Genomic DNA, 25,793 nt, shown 5'->3' on the forward strand with positions numbered 1-25,793 from the left:
GTGTGTGTGTGTGTGTGTGTGTGTGTGTGTGTGTGTGTGTGTATGTGTGTGTGTATGTGTGTGTATGCATGGGTGCATGCACGTCTATCCCTCTCGTGTAGGCTCATAGTTATTAGCGAGCTGGTCTTTCTCTTACATTAACAACAAAAGTTCCTGTTTCCACTTTGGAGGGCGCTCCACTTTCACTAGATGCTTCCTTTAAAGGTCCCACCTCCCTGGCAGCTGCTCTCAGAGTTGTGGCTGTATAACTCCCAGGTCCTGCTGGAGCCTCATCGGAAACTAGACCAGTTTCTCAAAGTTTGTCCTCTTTCCTCCCACTAAGGCATCTCAGGAAGGTAAGGTCTGTGTTGCATTTTTAAAAAAAAGATTCATTTATTTATTATATGTAAGTACACTGTAGCTGTCTTCAGACACACCAGAAGAGGGCATCTGATCCCATTATAGATGGTTGTGAATCACCATGTGGTTGCTGAGATTTGAACTCAGGACCTATGGTAGAGCAGTCAGTGCTCTTAACTGCTGAGCCATCTCTCCAGCCCGCATTTTTTTTTCCTGGATAGAAAAACTATACCCTGGAATGCAGATGGAAAAATGACATTTACTTTTTATTTTTTAAATAAACAATATACAAGAAGCAACAAAGTAAAAACTAGGAGCTTGGATGTCTGACTTCTGCTCATATAAAGTAACTAAGACAATGAGTGACTCAGACACAGACAGTTTCAGACTCTACCTTAGCCCAAACAACTGAGGTGGGAGTGGTGGCAGTGAGCTCCTGAAGATGGAGCCTAATCACCACCTCTCCAACAGGGGAACTGGGGCTTCCTCCTAGCTTCTACCTCTCCTGGGTCACCTGCTTTTTGGGAGTCACCCACCATGTAATGAAGACATTCAAGCAACTCAATGAGGAGGACAACCAACCAGCAGCAACCTGGCTGCATCTGAAAGTGCTACTGTGGAAGCCAGTGAGTCGTGGAGTCAGTCCCTTGGATGACCAGCATCCTAGAGTGCAGCCTCCTATGACACCTGAAGGTGCTACTGTGGAAGCCAGTGAGTCGTGGAGTCCCTTGGATGACCAGCGTCTTAGAGTGCAGCCTCCTATGACCCAGGATGGCTCAGCCCAGCCGCTCTCAGATGCCCCTCTCCACATACCAGAGAGATATTCAAAGTTTATTGTTTTCATTAGGTAAGTGTCAGGGTGCCTTGTTATTTGGCCATAGACAAGCAGCAGGCCGATATGATGGCAATGCTAAGGTTTTTGTATTCAGGGGAGTATAATTAAAAAACTCTTTTAATTTTGTCCTCAAAAGCACAAAAATGCAAATGTACAGTGTGTAGGTGGGAGGCAGTTAATGTTTAGTCTACATTTTTTCTGCCGTTTTGCTTGCCCCACCTCCAGTATAAAATACTAGAATTGAAGGAGAAGAGAAGTGCAGTGACTTGTGACTTCTTAAGAAGCAGTTTAAAAATATGACCAGGGGCAAGGTGGGGACAACAAAAAGCCAATGACAGCCAAGTAATTGTAACAATTAGGCAACAGCAAAGCAGTGCTAACCACGATTATTAGGGAGCCACTGAGTTGTAAGTTTTACCAGAACTAGTGGTCTGGGCATTTACATAATTTATTTATTTAAATAAAAATTTCTATGAATAATATGGATTTGTCTTTTAAAGTCTGAGGTGTTTTATCTCCAAAGAGAAGGGCATTTTATTCTCATTTATTATTTATTGCTTTGCTCAAAAGTTATATTCATTTATTTATAAACACTTCAAGTACATCTAATTTCTGCCAAAAATGGCCCTAGAGCACAAGAATAAGATGACAGAAATTGCGTTTGGGGTTGTTTAGAGGCTAGCCAGAGCTTCTCACATAAACATGACCTGTGGGTATATTTAAAATAAATATGGAAGGACCTTTTCTAGACTCTCAGATGGCAAGGGAGGTGGGGTGGGACTTGGATCTCCATGGAGCCCCATGTAGGTGGACAGTCATCTGTGAGGGCTCTATCTGAGTATCTGTGATCTGCATGGAAGAGCTGGAGCTGCGGAAACCACGCCGTGTCCAAAAGTACATACATAAGGTCAGAAGGATGGGAGAATCTGCTGAACGAAGAGAGGGAGGGCCGAGGCCGCTCTGTCCAGGGAACAGCCACACAGCCCTCTAGGGAACAGTGACAGGTGGACACCCCAGCTGCAGCTGGAAGGGTGGAACCTGGCCATGTGACAGGCTTTATTAGTAAACAAGAGGACAAAGTGGGGTTAGTTATAGAGTCTCAGCTTTTGGATGTATTTGAGAGAGACCCAGGTGATCCCTAATACAATCTTCTGGGCTCAGATACTCAGGTTGACCTTCCGCCAAGGTCATGCAATAAAGAAGGGAAGAGAGAGTCGAGGTCCTGAGAAGCTCGCTCTAGCGTGCTTTTCTCTGTCTGCCTTGGATGGCCCCTCTTAGGATTAAAAGATGTCTCCAAGAAGGAGGACAAGGCCAGAGCATATTTCTCAATCAACTCTAAAAAGCAATGTTGTTAGTACAGGCTACTACTCAGGCACCATCAATCTGGAGCCTTTTGAAAAGATATAATCAACCGAGAAAAAGTAAGGTAGATGTGAAAAATGAAAAATGGCTTTGAAGCTATTTCACTTGCTACGGCTGGAAAATGTTTGAGTTTAAACTCTAGTAGGCATAAAATAAGCTTGCAGAAAACACCAGCTTTGGAATCTGAATCAATGACCTAGAAATAAATCCCAGAGAGGGATAAGTGAAATTTTGAAAGAGCGAAATCAGAGAACATCAAAATATTATTTCCAAATGGTTTGTAAAAATAATGTTTTGGTGCAGCAATGTAGAAATAAGTACACTTTAAACCTACAGGTATTAATAATACACTGGCATTTTGTTACATAATGCTAGTCAATCTAGGAGTGAATTTCCTTCTGTAGGGCTTAGAGAAGTGACTAGGGATCGTGGGCTACAGTCCTACAATACTACACTGTCTGTTCCCAGAGTCTCCCGTCTGGTGATGGCTCCCACTACCGTCCTCAAAGGTCAACATTTCATCTTTCTCTTATGCAACACTAAATTCAGACATCTTATTTCTTGATTTCTGTTGTCTCTGCCATCCTGAAACACCATCTTTTTTATTTCCATGACTTCGTAGGTTCCTGGGTCTCCTATGACCTTTCTTTTCCCGCCTCCCTCTTCACACTGACATCATCAACAGGCTCTGCCTGGTACCCCTCTCTTTCTGATCACCTATTTATACCCACACGGCACCCTGTCTCTCAGGATAGTCTAGGACAGCATTCTTGGAAATGACCCTGACAGTTCTCATCACAGTGATTTCTAATATTCGCTCAAGTACAGAGGACTTCTGGCTCTTCTGTGTTAGCAAGTCTAAGATTTGACCTTCCTGTCACATGCTCAGATCCTTTACATTAGCAACAAAACCTCATCCATAGCCCAGTCTCTATTCCCTGCTAGATGCAATGGAGACCTTTCTGGTTATAGCCTTTCCTTGAACAAGAAGCAGTACACACCCCATTGGGTACAACCCCAGTGCCTCCTGTCTCTTGACAGCATTTTCCCCTTGCACAGTGACTCCTTGAAGTCCTGTTAGGATTACACCGTCTCTCACAAAGACCATTGTGATGGAGGACTGGCAGGAGGAAGGACCTCCATGGATGTCTGCCAAATAGAACTGAATTATCCTGCTGTTTGGCCCAAGTTTAATTTTAACCATAGAGTGCGGGGAAAAGAGAATGCACATCTCATTTCATCTGCAACTGTTATTACTTTGATTTCTCAAACAGTAATAACAAAAATGGATACTAAAAGCATTTTTCCTTAAATTAGAAAAAAATCACAGGACAAAATAGCTTAAACATTCTAGTTAGTTTACCGTCCTTCAGTGGTTTGGATAGATCTTATCGGTGAATATAAACAGGTTTTTTGGCATCTCAGGAGCCAAGGATTGATGACAATGGGAAGGCTCAAATATGTGAAGGATGAACTGTGTCCAGAAAATTGTGGGTCAGAGAGATATTTTTCTAAATGGGAAATTAATCCTGACAGGAAGCTGCTGGCTGGGAAATGAAGGAAGGCTTTGAAAAGCTAGTAATCATGATCAAATTGTGGTTGTGTGGACTTGTGGAAATACACTTGTGGAATCTACAATATGAAAGTTGTTCTGGGAAGAACTTAATTACACAGAAAAAGAAAGCACAAATCTCTTAGGGTTTGAGCCTCTGCCTTTTGGGAACATATTAGGGTGTCACAGTGAGCAGCTGCTGCTTGAGAGTACTCTTTGGGGGGATTATAAATCTGTACCCTGACATCAAGGTTGGTTGGATAGGTAAAGCCAGCAGGGAGTTGCTGTCTGAGAAGCTGTGCAATCCATGCAAAAATTAACCCCACCCACACGCACTTGTATCTAATTTCCTCTGCGTTGTGGCTTTCTTTTGAAGTGTGCCATATTTCCATTCATCCCTTGAGAGCATCCACTGAACTTCTTCCATATGTCTAGAGATCCAGAGAGTAAGTGACCCCTATCCAGAAAAAGTTCATAGCCTTGGCTGGGAAAAACTGAAGAGTCAAGGATGGGAAATAATGAAACGTGAAGAGGTAGCACAAAATGAGAAACTGTAGGCTTCTAACTGTACATACCCCTAACTGTATTTAAGGGGTAAGAAAGCCAGCTAAGGAGCCTACTGACTCAATCACAATGACTCTGTTTTCCAAAATGCTTGTGTCCGAGCATGTCAGCCAAGTGACAGCAGTGACAGTGCTGAGCACACTGGGCCACAGCAAGTGTCCAGTGCCTGTAGGAAAAACTGTTGCAACACTGACTTCCGAAGAAATGTAGTCGGACTGTAGTGGCGCATGCCTTTAGTCTCAGCACTTGAGGCAGATGCAGGCAGATCACTGAGTTTGAGGCTAGCCTGATCTATAAGGCACGCTCCAGGATAGTCAGAGCTACATGGAGAAACCCAGTCAGAAAAACAGAAAAGAAAAAACTATTACAGTTGGCGCCTTTATGTTGCTCTGGCTGATACTTTCTTCAACACTGGCCATCTTCCTACAGGACATACTATACAATAAGGGAAGTCTTAGAGTTAAGTAACTCTCTAACAAGAACTTCAGAGAAAACAGACTGTGGTGCAATTAAAAAGCAAATTTAAAGCAGAGCATGGTGGCTCATACCTATAATCCTAGCACTTAGGAGGTAGACACAGGGGAATCAGGAGTTCAAGGCCGTCCTCAGCCATATGGTGAGTTCAAGGCTAGTGCGGTACACATGAGACCCTGTTTAAAGATATAAAACCAAACAAAAGTCACACACAACCTCTGGCGCTGGGGACGTTCTCTTCCTTGCCAACTCTGGAAACTCCCCCATTCTCAGTAGGCCGTCCTACAGCTTATGCTTGAATTCTTTCAGGCAAAAGACTATGTATGCAACATGCCAACGTAAAATACAACTCTTGGGCAGTCAACCCCACTCCACACTCCTCATAGTAGCTGCACCTGCTGGAAGAGGCAGGGAGCAGCCTGTGGCTGGTTTCCACTTCTCTGTCTTTCCTTCCACTCAGACCATTTTCCACTCCCCGAGGAACGGGAGTTCTTCTGTCCCAGCCACTCTAAAGCCCCCTGCACACGACAGGGGTCTGTGGCAAGGATGGGCAGGTTTCCTTTTCTGCTATTGTTTTTGTGAATCTCAGTGAATATGGCTGGGTGCAAAAAAGGATCTAGGGTTAAAATTTCTAAATGTTAAATACTATGCCTGCTTTGAAAATATTTCTGAAGATGCCTACAGAGCTGTGTGTTAGACAAGTAAACACTATTACCATTTCACAAATTTAAAAGGATCATTTTTCATGAATTTTAAACAACTTTAGACTTAGGTAAGATATGAAAAACAAAACCATCAAACTTTTCCTTAACTAATTCCCATATTGCATGTTTCCCTTCTACTGTTAAAGTCTAGTTTCAAAGGTTACTCAATATATAGAGTGGCGAACATTTTGGTAACTAGTTTCAAATACTGTGTAGAGAATTTCCGTCCTTGCACCCTGCCTTGCCCCCACTTAGCTAATTTTAAGTGTCCTCAACTCCCAGCTTCAAAAGCCCTCCCCATGACCCAGGAGACAGTCAGTGGGAAAGCAACTAAGAATGCCAAGGACAAAACTGACTGTGGGGACATTTTGGTCCTGAATGGCCCCACAATTCTCCCTGAAACGACTCCTCTGCCGTCGATTTTCCTCCATGCCTGGCAACAGGTATTGGATGTAATGCCTTACTCAGACCAGGCCACTACTCCACCCCTGAGCTATGTGCCTACCCTTCTTTACTCTGAGACAGTATGCCACTAAATTGTCCAGGCTGACCTTGAACTTCTAATCTTACTACCATAGCCTCCCAAGTAGGCTGGAACACAGGCCTGCACCACCTGTATTGTGTACCCATTTTCTTTAACATTATAGAAGGAGTCACATGGCTGAAACCCTCAGGTCTCCTGCCGCCAGCAGTGTTAGGGGCATCCTTAGAACCCAGGGGGCCTTGGCCTATTCTTGCCTCCAGGATTTCTGTGATTCTGGAGGCAGATGGCACCCAAAAGCTCCAGGGCTGCACTCTGCCACTAAGCAAAGATGCCACATGCCTCGGCCTGGGACTTCTGCTCAGATTGTTAGGCACCCTGGCCCTAACCATCAACTTAGGGGTGCCTCACATTGGAGAGAACCCAGAACTCCTGGCCCATGAGCAGAGCAACACTCTTAACCCAGGTTGATGAGATTCTGAGTGGAGGCCTAGGGCTGCTGCAGGCACCATGACAGCCTTGGAAGAGTTAGTCCAAGATCACAGTGAGGTTAAGGCTGAAAGAAAGAAGCCTAGTGGAATTACAGCTAGTCTGGATGCTTCAGCAGACAGAGCCAACAAACACCTTTCCTCCCTTAAGGCACATAAAGTTAAACTGACTACATGTTACATTCAGGAAGGCGACAAGCTGGCTCAAAATTGCATTAAGTTCATGTAGGTCACACTGGACAGAGCCGCTTTTGAAATCAGGTGTTGCTAGAGAATGAAGGGTGAGCCATCCAATAGTCTGATGGGGGACAGAGGCGTGGAGAGAGGGAAGGGGTAGCTAATTTGAAAAGGAAGGTTCTTCAAAACGTTACCCAGGCTACAGTCCTGCCAGGCTGTTAGTAGACGTGAGTTTCAAAGGAGATGGAGTTTTCAATCACAGAAGTTCATCCATGGTGTAAGTGATAATCAGAAATATATCCGAAACAGGGCATACCCCAATAGCACAGTGGGATAATGGCCCCTTCTGGTCTCCCTCAGATCTCAACCACCCTCACTAAGAGACTGTGGCTCTCAACCCCAGTTAGTCCAATGGTCAGGGCCACACAGCAGAACCTGTTTCTCTGGCTTAAGATTCTTAAGATCAAATCCCACAGTCTGGGGAAGAAACCCCTGATGTGGTCTATGAGGTCTGTAGGACAGCTGTCTCTGTCTTCTCAGGGTCTCCTCCTGTACACAGTGTCTCCCCTTCCGAGTCTTACTAGCAATTCCCTGAGGGCACAGGAGGTTGCTTTTCTCTCCAGGGTCTCACACATGCCTCACCCCCTCCCAGGCTCAGTTCATTGTTCCCACTATTTCTCCAAGCCTTATCCAGCTCTCTGATAGACCATGGCCCCCTAGAGAAGGCCCCCTCACCCCAGGTCCCCTAGCTTGCTTGCTCACAATATGGGTTGCCTTTCTGAGGCTGGCAGGTAGAGATGTCCATAATGATTCTCACTCCAGGTCTATTCTCTCCCTGGGCTGTGAACTTAGGTGTGAGGTCTGGAATCGGATCTACTTGCTTTCATCACCACTTTGTGGGGTTGAATTGCTGAACAATCCCCTAGACTTCTCATCCGACAAACAATATCTACCTACCTTTGTTCCTCTGTTGACTTATACAGAACTCAGGGCAATACCCAGTCCCCTAGAGGCCTCACACACACACACACACACCCCAGGAACCCCTACTGCTGCCAGTACAATGCTGCTGCCATGAGGCATTTTCTGGGACCTACAGGTCCATAAACAACAAAGGAAGAAGTGGTGATGGTGACTGGCAGGGCTGGCTGGGGACACAAGGCAGCAAGCTCCCTGGCAGTGCTTTTGGCCAACAGCTCTGTGACTGTGACTTCTAAAGTGCATCCCTTGCGTGGCCTGGTTTGTTTTGAAATGAGATCTCACTATCTAGCCCAAGATGGCTCCAAACTTGTGATCCTCTTGTCTCTGCCTCCCGATTTACTGGGATCACAGGAATCTGCCCAGTTCACATTATTCTTTGATTCTCTCTGTGCTTGCCTGACTCAATAAGCAAGTGATTAAGCATTTTATTTAAATAATGCACATGTTTCTGATAGAACCTGAGGAACTGTTTATTCATGTGTTGGTATGAAACAGTTAAATCAAAACACCAACCCTGGGACTAGTCCACTGAGGAACAAGAGCCTTGACAGGTTGGAGAAAGGGAAGAAGTGGCTGGTACCTTCAATGACGATCTGTAAGGATACTAGGAACCTCTGAGGAAGGAGGACACCCCACCCCCCCAATGCTGATCTTGGTTCAGAAAAACAGAGAAAAGTGTGTCCCCCAAACCACCCTTCTCTCTTTAACACCAATAGAATCCATAGGTTTTAAGTGAGCTGCACAAAGGCTTAAAGTTGTCCTGTGGGCTACCCTGGGAAGGAAGTTAAGATTCCACTTATGACATTATTGGCCATTCCCTTTCAGATTTAGAGTCAACCTCCCAACATCTGGAAAGCAACCCATTCTTTATTAGAGGTTATACTTCCTTTGTTTCTACCACGTGGGAAAAATTTGAACCAGCCCGTAGTAAGTGTGCTATAGCATTTATAAGTGTACATCAAGATAAACCAGGCCACACAGTTGAAGCCACAAATGATCCCCTGGAAGCCACGCTCCTGAACAACCTGGAACTGGGAGCCCTCCAGCTCACCCCAGCACTGGGTGCGCTGTCAGCCTGGGGCATCCGGGGAGGCTGGTTCCTCCCAGTTCCTCCCAGTTCCTTCCTTCACAGCACTTCCTTGTTCCAAGTGCTTACACTAAAGTTGTCATATATTTATTTTTTTCTGTAGTCAAGTAAAGACAAACCTGCAAGCCAGGGCTAACGACTCTTCTTACCCAGCCTTTGAAGCCCATTACACTTAAGTAATTGGCTTCCCTCACAGGGACCAATTACAGACCAGGAGAGAGCAACCTGGAGAGAGCCTGGCTGCTTCTTTACAGAAACAAACATGTGTACATTAGGTCTCACTTCAGCCATATGCTAAGGAGATGTAAATACAACCAGTGACATTAAATCTCCATGTTCCCTTTCCCTCACAGCCATGCTTTGGAGTGTTCAATTCAGCTTGGCAAGGAATATGACCCATTAGTCACCAGAGATTCCATTTTGCTTGGAGGAAAACTATGGAATATAGTCTTTAAAAGGGTAACCAGAAAGATCTAACTGGCGGCCAGAGTGGCCCCCCTCCTGCCTTTTTATTCTTTAACTTCTGGTCACTACTGTGTGGTATCCTGACTTTCATGAGGCTTGCATTATACTACTAGGGTTAAATGGCCTGGAACTGGCCTGGTTGAATGCAGGAGTTTTAGCATCTGTGTGTGTGCTGTCTAAGAGACCATGAAGAGTCACTCCATTGTTCTCTGAGTCCTTGCTTCTTCAACATACATGGGGATGGTGGTACCAGCCATGACAGGGTGCTGCAAAGAGTAGGTAAAGCACAGAGAGCATCTTATCTAGTAGGTTGTATGACAACAACATGGTAGGACAATTCACAGAGAACCTAGTGCCTTTACTTGAAAGGCTAGCCTTCTGAAGCAGCAAGCAATCATCCCTGTGCTGTCTGAGTAGTAATAATTGTAATAATAATAATAATAATAATAATAATAATAATAATAATAATAATAATGATAGAACTTCACAGGCCCATAGAAAGTGACACTGTTAGAAGGGGTGGCCTTGTTGAAGCAGGTATGGATTTGTTGGGGGAGGTGTGTCACAGGGGCTGGGCTTTGAGGTCTCAGATGCTCAAGCCACACCCAGTGTGGCAATCTCCTCTTCCTGCTGCCTGAGGATCCAGGTGTAAAACTCTGAGCTCCTTCTCCAGCACCATCTTTGCCTGGGTGCGCCATGCTTCCCACCATGATGATAATGGACTAAGCCTCTCAAACTGTAAGCCAGTCCTAATTAAATGTCTTTCTTCATAAGAGTTGCGTTATGTGGTCATGGTGTCTCTTCACAGCAGTGAGAACCCTAATTGAGACACTGCCATAGTGATGACGGGAGAGAGCCACAGGACAGGGCCACAGGAAGCTCAGAGTTTTCAGGAGTCTTGAGAAGCCTTTCTCTGTGGACTAGATGGGTGATAAAACTGTGTGTCAGCTTTCCACTGCTGTAGTGAAACGCCTGTGAAAGCAGACTTAAAAGGAGGCCTCAGGAAGTCTCAGGCCATGGTTGCTCGGGATACGCCGGCTGTAGGCCTCGGATAGCCTAGTGCACTGTGGCTGTGCACATGGAGCGTGGGGAGAGGAGGCTGCCCACCTCAGGGCAGCTGAGAAGCCAGGAGAAAAGGAGGGAGGGCAGGAAGAAGAGAGGGAAACAGCGCAAGCCAGCAACTGTCAGCAAATACCCCCAAGGGACAAACACAGGACCCCACGGGCTGCTTGTTCAACATGTTTTGCTGATTCCAGGGACCTTCCTCAAGTTCTGTTAAAGGACCATTGTTTTTCCTCATTTGTCTTCAAGAGAGCCAAGTTTCCGGGGCAGCATCCCATCCCTTTTGAAAAAACTTCGAAGGATTTGCAGGACCCGAGAACTCAGGCTCCTTATAAGAGTCCACATACCACAGGCTCACACATGGAAGCACAGGGCCCAGGAGCACTAGGGCCAAAACAAGGGGCTGTGCTGCTGAGCACAGTGAGCACTAGAGTTTGAGCACATGTCTATGGGCTCTCTTTGGCCCTCAGTTCTATGCACCGATGCAGGTGGGTTCAGATGAATGACTCAGCAGGTAAGGGCGGCAAAACCCTTTTGCCTTCTGGTTAGAAGGTTCTAGAGAACCCAGAGACTTAAATAACCAGCACATCACAGCTTTCTGTCACTGTGAGCCCCATAACTTATTAAAACAAACAAACAAACAAAAACGGTATAAGTTAGTGAAATGGGTCAGTGAGTGGAAGCCTTTGCAGTGCAAACCTGGTAACCTTAAGGTCGGTACCTGAAAGCACATGGGTGCTTTCCAAGTGCCCCCGACCCCCAGCATGCATATACACATACTAATAATATTAATAAACATAATGGTTCATATATAATATTTATTATTCATATTATTATAAATATGTTAACTTAGCTCTTATTTGTGGAAGCTACTAACTCTAGCAAGAGAGCCCTGCTGACTGCATTAGTCAGAGTAATGGCAGAAACATGAGCGAAAAGGAGGGGCATGTGAGGGAGACAGGGAATGCCCAAGGGCGGGATTGGCAATTATCTCACAATAGGCTCACCTATTTTAAAAAAAATTAATTTTATGTATTAAATGAAAGTTTCCCCTCGGTGTGTCTCTGTGTATGCCTGGTGGTGTTGAATTCTTTGGAACCAAAGTTACAGACACTTGTGAACTATCATATGGGTACTAGGAATTGAACCTGGGTCCTAGAGGAGGGAGGCCAGTGCTCCTAACTCCTGACCCATCTCTCTAGCATCTTGCCTCTTAGCATCATTATTCTAGGGACTAGGTTTCCAACACATGAATCTTTGAGAGAGCAACATCAATGCCTTTGGGAGAGGTAGACACGACCTTTCTCACCCAAGGCTGTATATATACACACCTATGCTTGAGAAGAAATCCTACAAATACTCATTGCCTGGCTGGCTCACAAGCAACAAAGGAGGCTCACGAAGCCCAGCTCCCTAGCATGTTATGCTTAAAAGGATTAATTTTAAAAATAGCAAGACTATTTAAAATTCTTTCTCGAACAAGGAAACAACAGTCATATTTACAGAGCCTGTCTGAGGAGTGGGTGTCATGTTGGTTTCCCCCAACAGATTGGTGCTGATTAGCCCACACTTGAGGCTCCTAAGTTCAGGCAGTTAGAGGTTTTGAGGGAATCTTACTGCCTCCGATTTCCATTAAGCAAGAACAATAATTTTCCTTTGTAACAGTAGTTTGAAATTTAATTAACAGTTGTAAAAGACAAAGGCCTGCTGAGATGGAACTATAAAAAACACTGAAAGGTGTAGCCAGTGTCTGAGGAGGAAGGAAGGAGGTGTGGGAGCTCTGGAGAGTGAAGCCCTGGCTTTACCTTACAGTTTGCACCTTTTCCTCCCGAATGGTCAGTTTCCCCATGTTACTAATGTACTGACCTCCCCTTGCCATTACCCTGTAATTCAGACCCCTCCTTTAAGTCCATCATATCCCCTGCATTACTAACACGCCGACCTCCCCTGGATATTATTCTGCAATTTATACCTTTTTCCTTGGCTCCCTTGGATTTCCCGTGTCACTACTAATGTGCCAGTGCTCACAATCTGTACACATTTCTGACAATCTGCACTAATTTTTTTTCCTTCAGAGAAGCTGGGGAGAGTTGCACTGCTAGTCTGTGTCTAGTGTGAGAGCACAGAGACTGTGAGCTCTGGATGCATGGTGTGTAGCAAGCTATGGAGGGCTGTGCACACAGTGCTTGGTGGGGGAAGGTGAGAAGCACTCAGACAGGATGAGATGGGCTCTGCTGAAGACGCACGCCTTTAATCCCAGCACTTGGGAAGCAGAGACAGGTAGATTTCTGAGTTCAAGGCCAGCCTGGTCTACAGAGTGAGTTCCAGGACAGCCAGGGCTATACAGAGAAACCCTGTTTTGAAAAACCAAAAACCAAACCAAACCAAATCAAACCAAACCAAAACAAACCCTCTTTTTAAAAAAAAAAACATTTATTGCGTACATGCGTGCGTGCGTGCGTGCGTGCGTGAGCGCCAGTGTGAGTGAGTGCCAGTGTGCGTGTATGTGCATGCGTGTGTACAGGGCTGTGTGCTTCATGGGTCACAGGGACTGAACTAGTGTTATAAGGAGAGAACAGGACACAAACACATCCAGAGGGAAGAACACATGAAGACACAGAGAATACAGTCATCATCGACAAGGCAGGGGGAGTAGCTTCAGTAGAGCAACCCTACTGACACTTCATCTCAGACCTAGCCTCCAGGACTCTGAGAAAAGACATTCTGATGTTCAAAACATCCAGCCCATGATCTTTTGTGACAGCAGACAATATATCATGGATCAGAGATAGTGGGGTGGAGAGAAACTGGGATAGATAGATGGCAGATTTAAGTACAGCTCAGCGAACACTAGTCAAGAAAATAAGTTAACTTGTAAAGGTTCCCATGACTGATAAGTGGTAGACAGTGGCATCATGAATGCTGGGGAAGAAAGGGTGAGCAGGTCTGAGGTATGCAGAGCATGCAGGATGGAAGATAGAATGTACCCCTTCACCAGGGACTGAAGACAGCTTAGATTACAGGGGTGTTCCTGTCCTCAGCTCTCAGCTCCCTGTAGGCACAGACAACCTGTGCTATTATTTCTGGTTTTATGTGAACCCTGGGGATTTGAACTTGGTTCCTTACACTCACACAGCCAATGCTTTACCACTAAAGCATCTCCCTAGCCCAGTAATAACATTTAAGCTCCAAACTTTAGCATGGAGAGTCTGGCTATGACCACTTTGGCTGAACTGTGTCTGCGTTGGTCACTGTGTCTATCTCTTCTCCAGCACGGCAGAGTGTGGCTCACTTACCAAAACATGGGAGGGTTGGGCCTCTACTATTTCAAGACAATTACCAAGAAAAATTCTACTTTGCAGACAGAGCATACAATGATGGTTCTGAGGAATGTTTAAGACAGTAATCCTTTTATTAGAGGAAGCCAGTGGTGGCTGTGGAATGTGGGGTTTGTACTGCGCTCAGTTTTTACAAGGTCAAAGCCAAGTTTGTACATTGGAAATGCATTCTATCTTAACTGCTGCATATGGGATGAATTAATTGACTTATTTTTAAATGCATCTACTGGCCTTTAGAAGCTTTTATTTATATAAAGGTACTTTTGAACTTTACAAGCAGGTTGGATACTAACCTAACCACTGTCCAAATATTTAAAGTATTAGATCTATGCAAAGCAACAATTCCTGTCCAAAATATAGGATGAAAATCATTGCCAAATGCCATCCTAAACCACCTTTAGGAATTTCCACTTATTTTTCATATATTCTATTGACATACATGTGTATGTAAAACATTAAATCACACAAATATAAAAACATATTTCTACTGTATTTATGAAAAGAATATGAAGTGTATTTTACATAGAAATCAATATCTTTACAGTAGGCAGTTATTTTAATGATTATAGTTTAGTTTTTAACTTTTAAAGGAACTTGCCTAGGTGGCAATAATGAATGGCATCGTTTATCCAAGGTTCAAGTTCATTTTCCGTCATGGCTTTTCTCATTTTTACCTTGTATCACATTACATCACAGGCATGAGTCTCTTCCTCCTTTGTCTTCTGTAATTCCCTTTTCTTTTTTTAAAGGTTTTTCTTTTTTTTATGTTGTTGCTAAGCAATGTGCATAACATTGAGATGTACATTCTTCATCTTTGAACACTGTCTACTGGGCATTATTTCTGTCTACTACTTTGCCCAGATTTGAACTAAACCACCTTTAGGAATTTCCACTTATTTTTCATATATTGTATTGACATACATGTGTATTTAAAACATTAAATCACACAAATATATAAACATATTTCTACTGCATTTATGAAAAGAATATGAAGTACAGACTGTCATTTCTGGTTTCTTTTGATCCTGTTTTGGCTAAAACATACATTCCCATCATTTGGCCCTTTGATAAGCAGCTATTGTATTTAACCCAGATTTTCTGTTCTTTACTGTTTTTGTTAAGCTCTGGTGGCCAGAGTCATTATCACATGATTACTTTCTCTTTGGCCTCTTTTCTGTGTCTTCATTCAATTTTATCTAAACACATTAGAAAGAAACCCCTCACCACAACCTTGGGCTACTTCCTCTTAATTTCCTTGCTGATCCAGGTGTTAGCTCCTTCCAGAACCATAGCTCAGGGACAACTTTCTCTAATACCTCATGTATGTAACGGCACCAACTATGGTAGAATCCTATAGACTAATATTCTTTATTCAATTTAAAGGCTTCAGTGAGTTGCATTGTATTTTTCACTATGTCACAATGTATTTAATTTGTTAAGCTATGATAAGTTACCCCCAAAATATCCTTAAGCCACAAGGTGGAACCCAAACAGCTCAATGGTTCACAAACATAGGTTGCTGTTTTCTTTTATATGTGTCCAAATAAATACTTTTAAAGAACACCGAGGTCACACTTGGCTATTGTCGAAGCAAATTAAATTGTAAGTCAACTTATACAACAGGGTACACACAGACTTTTGTTTCCATTTTTACCAGTGGAGACAAAGATGTCTACAAAGGGAGTAGACAGAGTTAAGTTTCAGGATCTGACAGTTCCTATCACTGCAATAACCTTCTAAGGTCCTGCTTTTTTCTAGTTATACAGAGAGAAAGTGGCGCTTCCTTTCCTATTACAGCACAAGATGTTACAGACTTACAGAAAACTCCAGGCAAAATTCATTCTGTCTAAACTCTACAGCCACACTGTTCTATGAGTACTGTCAGATATGTTCATAGCTGCCGCTATTAATAGCAGTATTTCCTCTTCTCTGATTTAGACAAAGTTTAACTCAATATAAATTTATTTAATGTTTTCATTTATTTTTAATGTTGCATGTAAGCCTTTCTAATTACAGGACTCTGCTGTTTCAAATATTCCTGCATCCTTCATTCATATTTGAAACCTAAACACCTATGTGATGGTGACAGAATTAGGAGACAGGATTCATGCAGACAGTCCCTGTGACAGGATCTGTGGCCTCATACATGAGGCTTTGCCATGTGAGCAAATAGCAGGAGCTAAATCTGTAGGCACATCCCCGGCTGTAGGGACATCCCCGGCCCCGAGACTGAATCTCCAACGCTTCCATCCCTGACTTAGCTACTAGAACCGTGAGAACTCAGTTTGTATTGCACTATATAGTCTAGAGTGTTTCAATATAGCAGCCAGAGTGGCCTAAGGCAGAATCATTTGAGTGCAGAACTGCATAGCCAGACAAAAGGAGACAAATGATCGGATGCACACCAGAGTATTTTAAATCATCTTTCGGATCCTAATTGATTCCAATTGAATGTGGTTTTTAATTAGTTGGAAAATAATGAAAACCAAATACCAACATGGAAAAAAATAAATCACTTAAGTAGAAAACGAACTGACACAAACAGGCTAGCTACCTGGCTCAAACTCTTGGGCTTAGAGAAAGAACAGCTTTTGAGAGCTCAGGCTTCAGTGTGGGTCTGTCTCTTCCCATAGCTAGCTCATTAAGAGCTAGTGTGGCTTGTAAGGCAGTGGACCATGGGAGTGACAAAAATTCTTGAGCTAGACCACTTGGGCTTGACCCTCATTTGTCCAACCCCACAGCAACTACACATGGCTGGAACGTCTACACTTCACGTTCTCCCTTTGCAGAGTGGCAAAAGAGACTTTACTCACAGAGTAAGGGAGGAACTATTCCAGGACCTCTTTTACTCCTTGGCCACTGTAGTACCTTCTTCCAAGTATATAAGCCATTAGCATTTATCAAGGGTCAGGCCCATGGCCCATGGCCCACAAAGATCACTGACTGGACTCTCCACAGAACGCACAAGCCTGCATGCCAGTCTCTCCTGTAGTTTCCACAAGGACCACTGCTGCTGTCTTATTACCCTATAATTCCCTCTGTAGTGCGTAGAGTAGTTAGTGACATTGTTCTTCTTATTCGCTTAGTTTTCTTGATTATTGGGTTTTTGTTGTTGTTTTTCTTTTGTCATTTCATGTTACATTTTGGGTCTGTCTAGTTCATATGACGTCTTCACGAGTCTTTCTAATGTAAGCAAGTTAATAGGTGCCTGAGTATATACTTGTTGAAGTAACAAGTAAAGGGATGAATCATTATTCTCTTTACCTACTTTAACATTAAATCTTATCTATCCAGAATTCAGTGGCCAGCACCCAAAATAATTTTAATTCAATTGCTTTTATTTATTTTTATTATTATTTTTCAATTATGTCATATCTATTTATGTTTATGATCTACTGTATACCTTAGAACTAATATATCACTGAAACAAACCTTGTCTGGAATTTTACTTGTGTAACTTTTTATCAACAGTCAACATACAAAGTTTAAGACATACACATACATGGCAGCGTTAAACCCAGGCATCTACATTATGGCTTCACCCAGGCCTGGGAGGACTAATGGGACCAGTCACTAGACAATTTATTTTTATTTTATTTTATTTTATTTTATTTTATTTTATTTTATTTTATTTTTTTGGTTTCTCTGTGTAGCCCTGGCTGTCCTGGAACTCACTCTGTAGACCAGGCTGGCCTCAAACTCAGAAATCTGCCTGTCTCTGCCTCCCAAGTGCTGGGATTAAAGGCACGTGCCACCACTGCCCAGCCAGTCACTAGACTTTTTATGATCTTTTAAAAACACCTGTTTAAGGTCACACACTTCTGAGACTCGCACTGCTTTCCTGACTGCACACTCTTCTGCAAGCACTGTTGTTCCACTTTCAGAAAAGCACATTCTCCCTCCATATTTGTTTTGCCAGTATGTGTTTCCTGGGTGTTTAAAAACTTTCAGGGTGCCAGAGGAACAATAAAAACATGGCCTTCAGGAAGCATTGTACTATAAACTGCACTCCGAAAGGTCAAGCTACCCCGGCCTTACTGGCTTTGTTTTGTTGTCTGTCTGTTTTGTTAATGGGGAAATGTCTGTGGGGAGAAGTTCTGAATTCTAGTATGCTTAGGAAGGTAGTGTTTTTTTTTTTAAACCTTCATTTTTATTTTATGTGTACAGATGTTATGCCTTCGTGTCTCTCTATACTATATACTCTAGGAAGTGCCCCTGGAGGCCAGAAGAGGGCATCAGTTCCCCTGGAACTGGAGTTACAAATAGTTATGAGTCACCAAGTAGGTACTGGGAATCAAAACCCAGGGCCTGTGGAAGAGCAGCCAGTGCTCTTAGCTGCTGATGCATCTTTCCACCCCAGATGGGGACTCTTTTTGATTGAAAACATTTTTTTTTTTTTATATTTTGACTACAGTTTTCTCTCCTCACAATTCCATCCAGATCCTTCCACCTTCTCACCCATGCCAATTCACACTCTTTCTTGCTCTCCCTCATTAGATAACAAATAGGCATCTATAAAAAAGAATAAAATAAAACAAACAAATCAGAATAGGATAAAATAAACAGGATAAAAAAGTGCTAAAGAAAAGGCACAAGAAATATACATAGGCGAGAGTGCACCCCCACACCCACACCCCCACACACATACATACATTTACACATACCCCCCCCACATTTACACCCCCAGAAATCCCATAAAAACACATAACGGGAAACCATAATGTATAACAAAAGACCTGTAAGATCCAAAGCCAAGCGAGCAGGAAACTGCTCAGAAAAAGCATTATGAGATAAACAAAGCAAAACAAAAATCTGAACCCCCAAACCAAACAAAAACAAAAGCCCTCTAAGATGGTGGTTTGGTTTTGTTTTGTTTTTTAGTGTGGTCATCTTGACTCTTACCTACTGTGACAGAGTGCATGGCTGTGAGAGAAAGGCCCATGAAAGCAAGTCAAAAAGACCAAAGTAAGAAACCATCTGTGGTGGTTTACCTGGGGGACGTATGCTGAAGTTTCATGACTGACCCTTCTACTACCACCCGCCTGCCCAGCTAGCCATGAATCCACCCACATCACCTTACAGTTTGCCAGTGGGCTGGTGGGAAATGCCAGTGTGGAATGGGTGTGCCATCCGTGCCTTTTCACTATTGTTAGGAATGAGAAAACGATTGGGAAACATTCTTATTATTCCCTTCTCTCTCCATCCACAGCTCAGTTGTAACCCATGAGACAAGGGAGGCCGAGGAAAATGTTCAGCCTTAAGCTTGATGAAATAATAGCACAGCACAGGCGCCTTTGGATGAAAGGAACTCATATTACATGAATGTTTTACAGTGTCCTCAAAACCCGTTCAGCCTCAAGAAAAACACTTTCATTAATTTTTGTCAAAAATGATTGGAGAAAGTGGAGACAAGGTTGAACTGGCAATGTCTGCTGAGGAAGCATGTGCACCTGGATCCCTAGCAACCATGTAAAAAGAAGAAGTCAGGATGGGGAAGGCTAAACAGGTGGATCTGGGGTTCGCTGGCCAGCCAGTCTAAGAAACAGAGCTCTGGGTTCAGGGAAGAGACCCTGTCTCAAAAGCAAGGTGGTGAGTAACTGAGGAACACATGTAAGGCTTGACCTCAGGCCTTGACCTGCATGTACACGCACTATACTACATGACTGGACACAACACTATACTACAGTCACACACAGTTCACTACACTACACTCACACAAACATACAGAGGGAGGGAGGGAAGGAGGAAGGGAGGGAGGGAAAGAGAAACTTGTCTATTCTCCAAGCTACTTGTCAGTTTTAAACTACTCCTCTGTTCCTTGATTCATTCCCACTGAGTACCTGTTACATAGTAACAGATGCATTTAACAAGGCTATACTGTATATTCTACTATATGCAATCCCCTTAACAACAAAACCATTAAACAATTACAACTTCTCTGAGACTCAAATTAGCTAATGATGCAATAGCTTCTCTATTCTCCCCATGAACATCTAGTGCATCCACTAAGCAATCAAAGGGGGAAACCACATGATTGTGTCAACATGAGCAGAAGATCAACCCATCACATCATATGTATTCATAGGGGCCCCCTTAATCTGATGAATACTATCGGCTCTCCCCTCCCTTCCTTCAAAAAATGAAATGAAGCACAGAACACTACTACAAACATCACATTCAATATGAAATACTAAAGCCTTCTCCTCCCTGTTAAGACAGTAACGACACAAGATGCCGGGTAGTACATTTACTAATCCCAGCACAGGAGGTTTTAGCCAGTGCAACAAGAAGAGTGAGTCACTGATGCGAAGAACTGGTATAGACAAAAGTTACTGTTCGAAGATGACACTGCTGTATGCTTAAGAAGCACGAACTATCACAATTCCTGAGATAGAATGAGAATTGATAAGCTACGTTAGTATTATAAACTAGATGTCTCCATTTTTAGGTTGAAGCTCTAACACCCAGTGTGGCAGCCTTTGGAGGAAGGCCTTTGGGAAGTAATTAGGTAATTAGGGCCTTATGGGGGATGAACATCCTTATAAGAACAGGAAAAAGAGATCCTTTCCCCTATGAACATATACCAAGGAAGGGCTACATAAGCCCTTAGCAGGAAGGCAGCCATCTTGGACCCAAGAAGAGACCCAGACTGTGAGGGCACCAGATGGCAAACTTTGCAGCCACAGAACTGGGCAAAGGTGCACTCCCTGCTGAAGTCACCCAGTCTGAGGTTCTTGTTAGAGCACTCACAACACGCCAAGACTTTCAGCAGTGTTGCAATATAAAACCAGCCTATAAAGACCAATGAGAATTTATAGAATAGCAGGACACTTAAAATATTTGTACTTTTGTATAGTTGTATGATATAACGTGCAGGAAAACTTACATTAAAACAACAAACAGTAAGAATGATTAGAGAAAAACCTAGAAAAGGAAGTGCAGACCTCGTCAACTGGAATACTCCAGTTTCAAGTTGGTGTAGATGACTGATTAAACATAAAATCAACAACAAAACTGAAGAAAAATTTGTTTTGAGTTCCATTTTTTTTTTTTTGGTGGAAACTGAAGGTTCATAAAGCAGTACAATGGGTTAAAAATGCTGCTGAGGCACCAGACATCAGGACTGGTTTCTGTAATAAGAATATGGTGTTAGCACATCAATGAGTCAGAAGAGAGTCCAGGAAAAAGCTGGTGACACAGGCTGCAATCTGGAGACCGTGTAGAGGCCAACCCCCCCCCCCCCACACACTGTGAAGGACACTTTATGCCACCACAATCTACTGATTTAACTGTGAATAATGCCTTTCAAATATCTTCACAGCAAGGTCCACACCAGTTTTTAACCAAATTTTGAGGTCACATGGCCTAGCCAAGCTGATATGTTAGATTAAAGGCATCACATTTATGTTAGGCAAAGAGTTCTAACATATGACTATATTAATACAGTAAGTATTAATCATTTAATAGTAATTTGGGCTTTTCTGAGCAACCACCAAGATGGCTGAAGTGGAGCAGAAGAAGAAGCGGACCTTCCGCAAGTTCACCTACCATGGTGTCGACCTCGACCAGCTGCTCGACACGTCCTATGAGCAGCTGATGCAGTTGTACAGCGCCGTCAGAGGTGGCGCCTGAACCGCCGCGGCATGCTGCGGAAGCAGCACTCGCTGCTCAAGCGCCTGAGAAAGACCAAGAAGGAGGCACCACCCATGGAGAAGCCCGAGGTGGTGAAGATGCACCTGAGGGACATGATCATTCTCCCTGAGATGGTCGGCAGCATGGTGGGTGTGTACAACGGCAAGACCTTCAACCAGGTGGAGATCAAACCAGAGATGATCGGCCACTACCTGGGGGAGTTCTCCATCACCTACAAGCCCGTAAAGCATTGCCGGCCCGGTATTGGTGCTACCCACTCCTCCCGATTCATCCCCCTCAAGTAGCCGAGGCCAATAAAGACTTGGTTTTTTTGGTCATAAAAAAAAAAAAAGTAATTTGGGTTTAACTGTAAAAGTCCCTTTGTCTTTAAAAGAACATGCTAAGAAAATGCAAAAACTATCATAGATTAAAAGTTGTATATGGTTTAAATAAAAATCTTTCATAATTCCAGACTGAAAAAAAACCCAACCAACTTAAGTACTAAGGAAGACTTAAACACAGATGTGGGCAAAGATAAAAACCAACTGTTGATGTCTTTAGTTGTTTACCGGGCACATATTTAAAAGTACCAGGAGCTATCACTACCTGCCTGTTAGAAAGAACTAAAAAACCCAACACTACCAATACAACTTGGATCAGCACTGGTGCTTGTTAATGAGCATGTAGTGGGACACCCACCACAGAAACAGTTCTCTAGGAAAGTAGGTCTGAGGTGTCTAAAACACAACACAAGTATACACAAAGTATCTGGGGTATGTTTACTGCTCAGTTCAATTCAGGAATTCAGTAACTGGGCAATATACATCTATTCCAAACCACCTACATTATGTGTTATATAGTATGACAATGGTGTGACGTGATTTAGGACATTCTGGGAAAAGCTACAGCACAGGGACAGAACTCTGAACAGCGAGGGCAGAGGCTGGGAGTCCAGTCAGGGAACTGGAAGAGACAGAATACTCAACATTGTGACCCTGGTTACACAACTGGATACATCTATCAAACCCACACAGTGTTTAACACCTACTAACAGAGGCTCCCACCACATGCAAATTATACCTCATAAACTCAATTCCAAAATAATGGCACTAAAAGCTGAAAGTTGTTTTTAAAATTACAGCAGAATGAAATTCAATATGCAAAGATAATATAAATGTGAGTTCAACTAAGGATGTAAAACTTCATGTTGTTGAGGAATTGTTCTTACAACTTTCCCACATTTTCCAAGAAAAATGTTGAGTGTCAAATCATTACAGTGTTTGGATTCTACTGCACAAACATGAAACTTGATATTTCATTTTAAAGGTCAGTATTTATACTACACTGAAAGCATATTTCAACCTACTTTGAAAAGTCTTAGTTATCCATCTGAAAACACCTGTGGACGTACACAGTGTATAAGAACCCTTCCCAGGGACTACAAAGGCTGCCATCCCCGGCATAGCTGCAGAACTCGAGCCAAGGCTGGTTATAGTGGAACTAGACTCTCCACACGAGTATCTGGGGCAGGCAGGGTTCCTTCAGTCAAAAGCAATCTACCACACAAAGGTGCTTTTATAAATACTCTCACTGTCTGTGAGTGTCACAAGGTGGAAAAGACCTTAAAGGCCAAGCTAAAGTCTTATACTAGAAAGCTTACCACAGTAGGAACGCAATGTTGAAGGGCTGGATCCACCTCTCCAGGAGACTAAATAAATGTGGAATTACCATCCAGTGAAGCTGCATATAGCAGTAAAAAGGAACAAGTATAAGCTAGATGTATACATATAGAAGAATCTCAAAATGTCATGCGGAGTGAGAAAAACCAAGATTTGGTTATACACAAAACACTACCATATCTGTCACATTTGAATCCACACTGTATTAGCTGGTGTTCTCTCTCTCTCTTAGATATTTTCTTTATTTACATTTCAAATGATATCTCCTTTCCCGGTTTCCCCTCTGAAAGAAAAAACCAAAAAACCCTGTTCCCTTCCCCCTCCCCTTGCTCACCAACCCACCCTCTCCCACTTCCTGGCCCTGGCATTCCCCTACACTGGGGCATAGAGCCTTCACAGGACCAAGGGCCTCTCCTCCCATTGATGACCAACTAGGCCATCCTCTGCTACATATGCTGCTGGAGTCGTGAGTCCCATCATGTGTACTCTTTGGTTGGTGGTTTAGTCCCTGGGAGCTCTGAGCATACTAGGTAGTTCATATTGTTGTTTGTCCTAAGGGGCTGCAAACCCTTAGCTTATTTTTTTAAATTGTGTGTTGGGTGTGGGGACTGGGATAGTATTTGAAGAGCAGGTTGTAGGGAAGCCACGGGGTCAGATTCCCTGAGTTAAGCTTATTCATTGTGAGACAGTCTACACAGATGCTGGGGACCAAACTCAGGTCGTCTGCAAGAGAGCCATGCTGGTTCTTGAATCACAGACACATTGCTCCAGTTCCATAATTACATATTTACCCAACAATGACTGCACAGAGGATGAGATGTAATTTAGCAGTGTCATGCCAATTTTACTAACTGTAAAGATTCCCTCCCTGGCAAGTACAGAGTCTCAATACACGGTTCAGGGTGGCCTTGAACTTAGTGATCCTGCTGCAGTGCTTAGGTTACAGGGACATAGCACTATGTAGAGCTAGAAGATATGAATAATATCCACCGACGATGTGCCAACTCATAAACATCAAGGGCCATTTTTTCAATTAGTAAACTGAATTGTTTTCTCTTATGTGAAATCAGTTTGCTTGACTTTTTTCTTTAAATCCAAACTAGGAATATGTAACATTTGTCCTAAAAATCAAATTGCTTTTTTACAAACTGCATTCTCTGATATCCTTATCAGCCTGTTTTAAGGATATCCATGTGTTCAATATGCTCGCTCGAAGTTTGGCCCACACCAAATGGTTGTTAACTCAAATATCTGAGTAGCAAACTGGGCTGAACCTTCTAGAGAAAGTATAGTTGAACAGCCAAGACCATTGGGCAGTTGAAGAGATGAGCACACGGCCTGAGCACCCCAGTCTGGTGTGATCGGGGGACAGCCGATAACAGGGTAAGCAATGTTACCAGACGTCACTGGGCCTAGTCCATCGCTTCAGCCTGCCACTGTGACAAATACAGTAGGTATACCATCCCCTTCACAGTCTGCTTTAATCCTCAAAGTAACATCCTTTATGCACGGATGTTACTCTAAGTCCACACGGAATCCCGACATTTCCACAAGCCTTCTTAATTTTTCTCACAGTGACCAAGGTCAGAGGTTGAACCCATCAGCACTACCACCACCCTGCACTGACTGACTTGAGAAGCAGCTCCACTGGGTCTGCAACCCGCTCAAAGTTTCTCTTTACCATCTGATGTCGTTCTGGAGTTACTTCTTTGAGATCACGTTTAAGACTGTTTATCTTTCTGCTGGCTCCGATCTCCCAATGGCCATTGTCTCCAGAAATCATTTTCTATGACATTGGCAAGAACAATCTCTTTGGTGGTTATATCAACACCAAATTCAATCTTCATATTAAGCAGCCACTACTGAAGAAGTAGGCTCCAGTGCCAGCGAAGAAATGGATGTGCTAGAAGGCAGGCAAGTTTGCCCCTTTCATGTATCTTTATAATTAAGATTGAGAAGCAGACAACAAAGAAAAAGAGCCTCTCCAGGATTTGAGAAGTGTGACCAAGGACAGGAAACTGGGCAGCAGAGAGGGGCAGGATAAAGCCACTAGGTAGGGAAGGTGATATGCGATGGAATTAGAACTGCAAGAGTAGAAATCTGAGGGAAACCAAAGGCAGCAAGCATCTCACCTAGTCACAAGTGATATGTACACCACGAGAGGACAATGTATACACCAGACGGGGACAGGATGGACATGAGCTCAGGGACAAGTTCGCTAGGCCTTCACAAAGGATATTCACCACATTGCACAAGTTTGACATCTGAAGATTTTTTTAAAAAAAAGATTTATTTATTTATGATATGTAAGTACACTGTAGCTGTCTTCAGACACACCAGAAGAGGGCATCCGATCTCATTACAGATGGTTGTGAGCCACCATGTGGTTGCTGGGATTTGAACTCAGAGCCTCTGGAAAAGCAGTCAGTGCTTTTAATCGCTGAGCCATCTCTTCAGCTCTCGAGAATTTTCGTTTTTCTTTTTTTTTAAAGTTAAAATCAGAAACAACTTTTTTCTTCTTCTTAAGGTCACATAGTGTGGGGTAGCTAAGTATAATCAGTATCCAGGTTTTA

The 25,793-nt window shown here is 43.2% G+C and overlaps 1 protein-coding gene and 1 pseudogene across 11 annotated transcripts in view; one reads left to right on the forward strand and one right to left on the reverse strand.

Moving 5' to 3' along the window:
• Efcab11 (EF-hand calcium binding domain 11) overlaps nucleotides 1–25,793 on the reverse strand; it is a 239,261-nt gene that overhangs the window by 139,550 nt on the left and 73,918 nt on the right. The window lies entirely within an intron of this gene.
• On the forward strand, nucleotides 21,407–21,875 carry LOC116080831 (annotated as a pseudogene).

Source organism: Mastomys coucha, unplaced genomic scaffold, assembly GCF_008632895.1.
Source record: "Mastomys coucha isolate ucsf_1 unplaced genomic scaffold, UCSF_Mcou_1 pScaffold6, whole genome shotgun sequence".
In the NCBI taxonomy this organism is placed as follows: domain Eukaryota; kingdom Metazoa; phylum Chordata; class Mammalia; order Rodentia; family Muridae; genus Mastomys; species Mastomys coucha.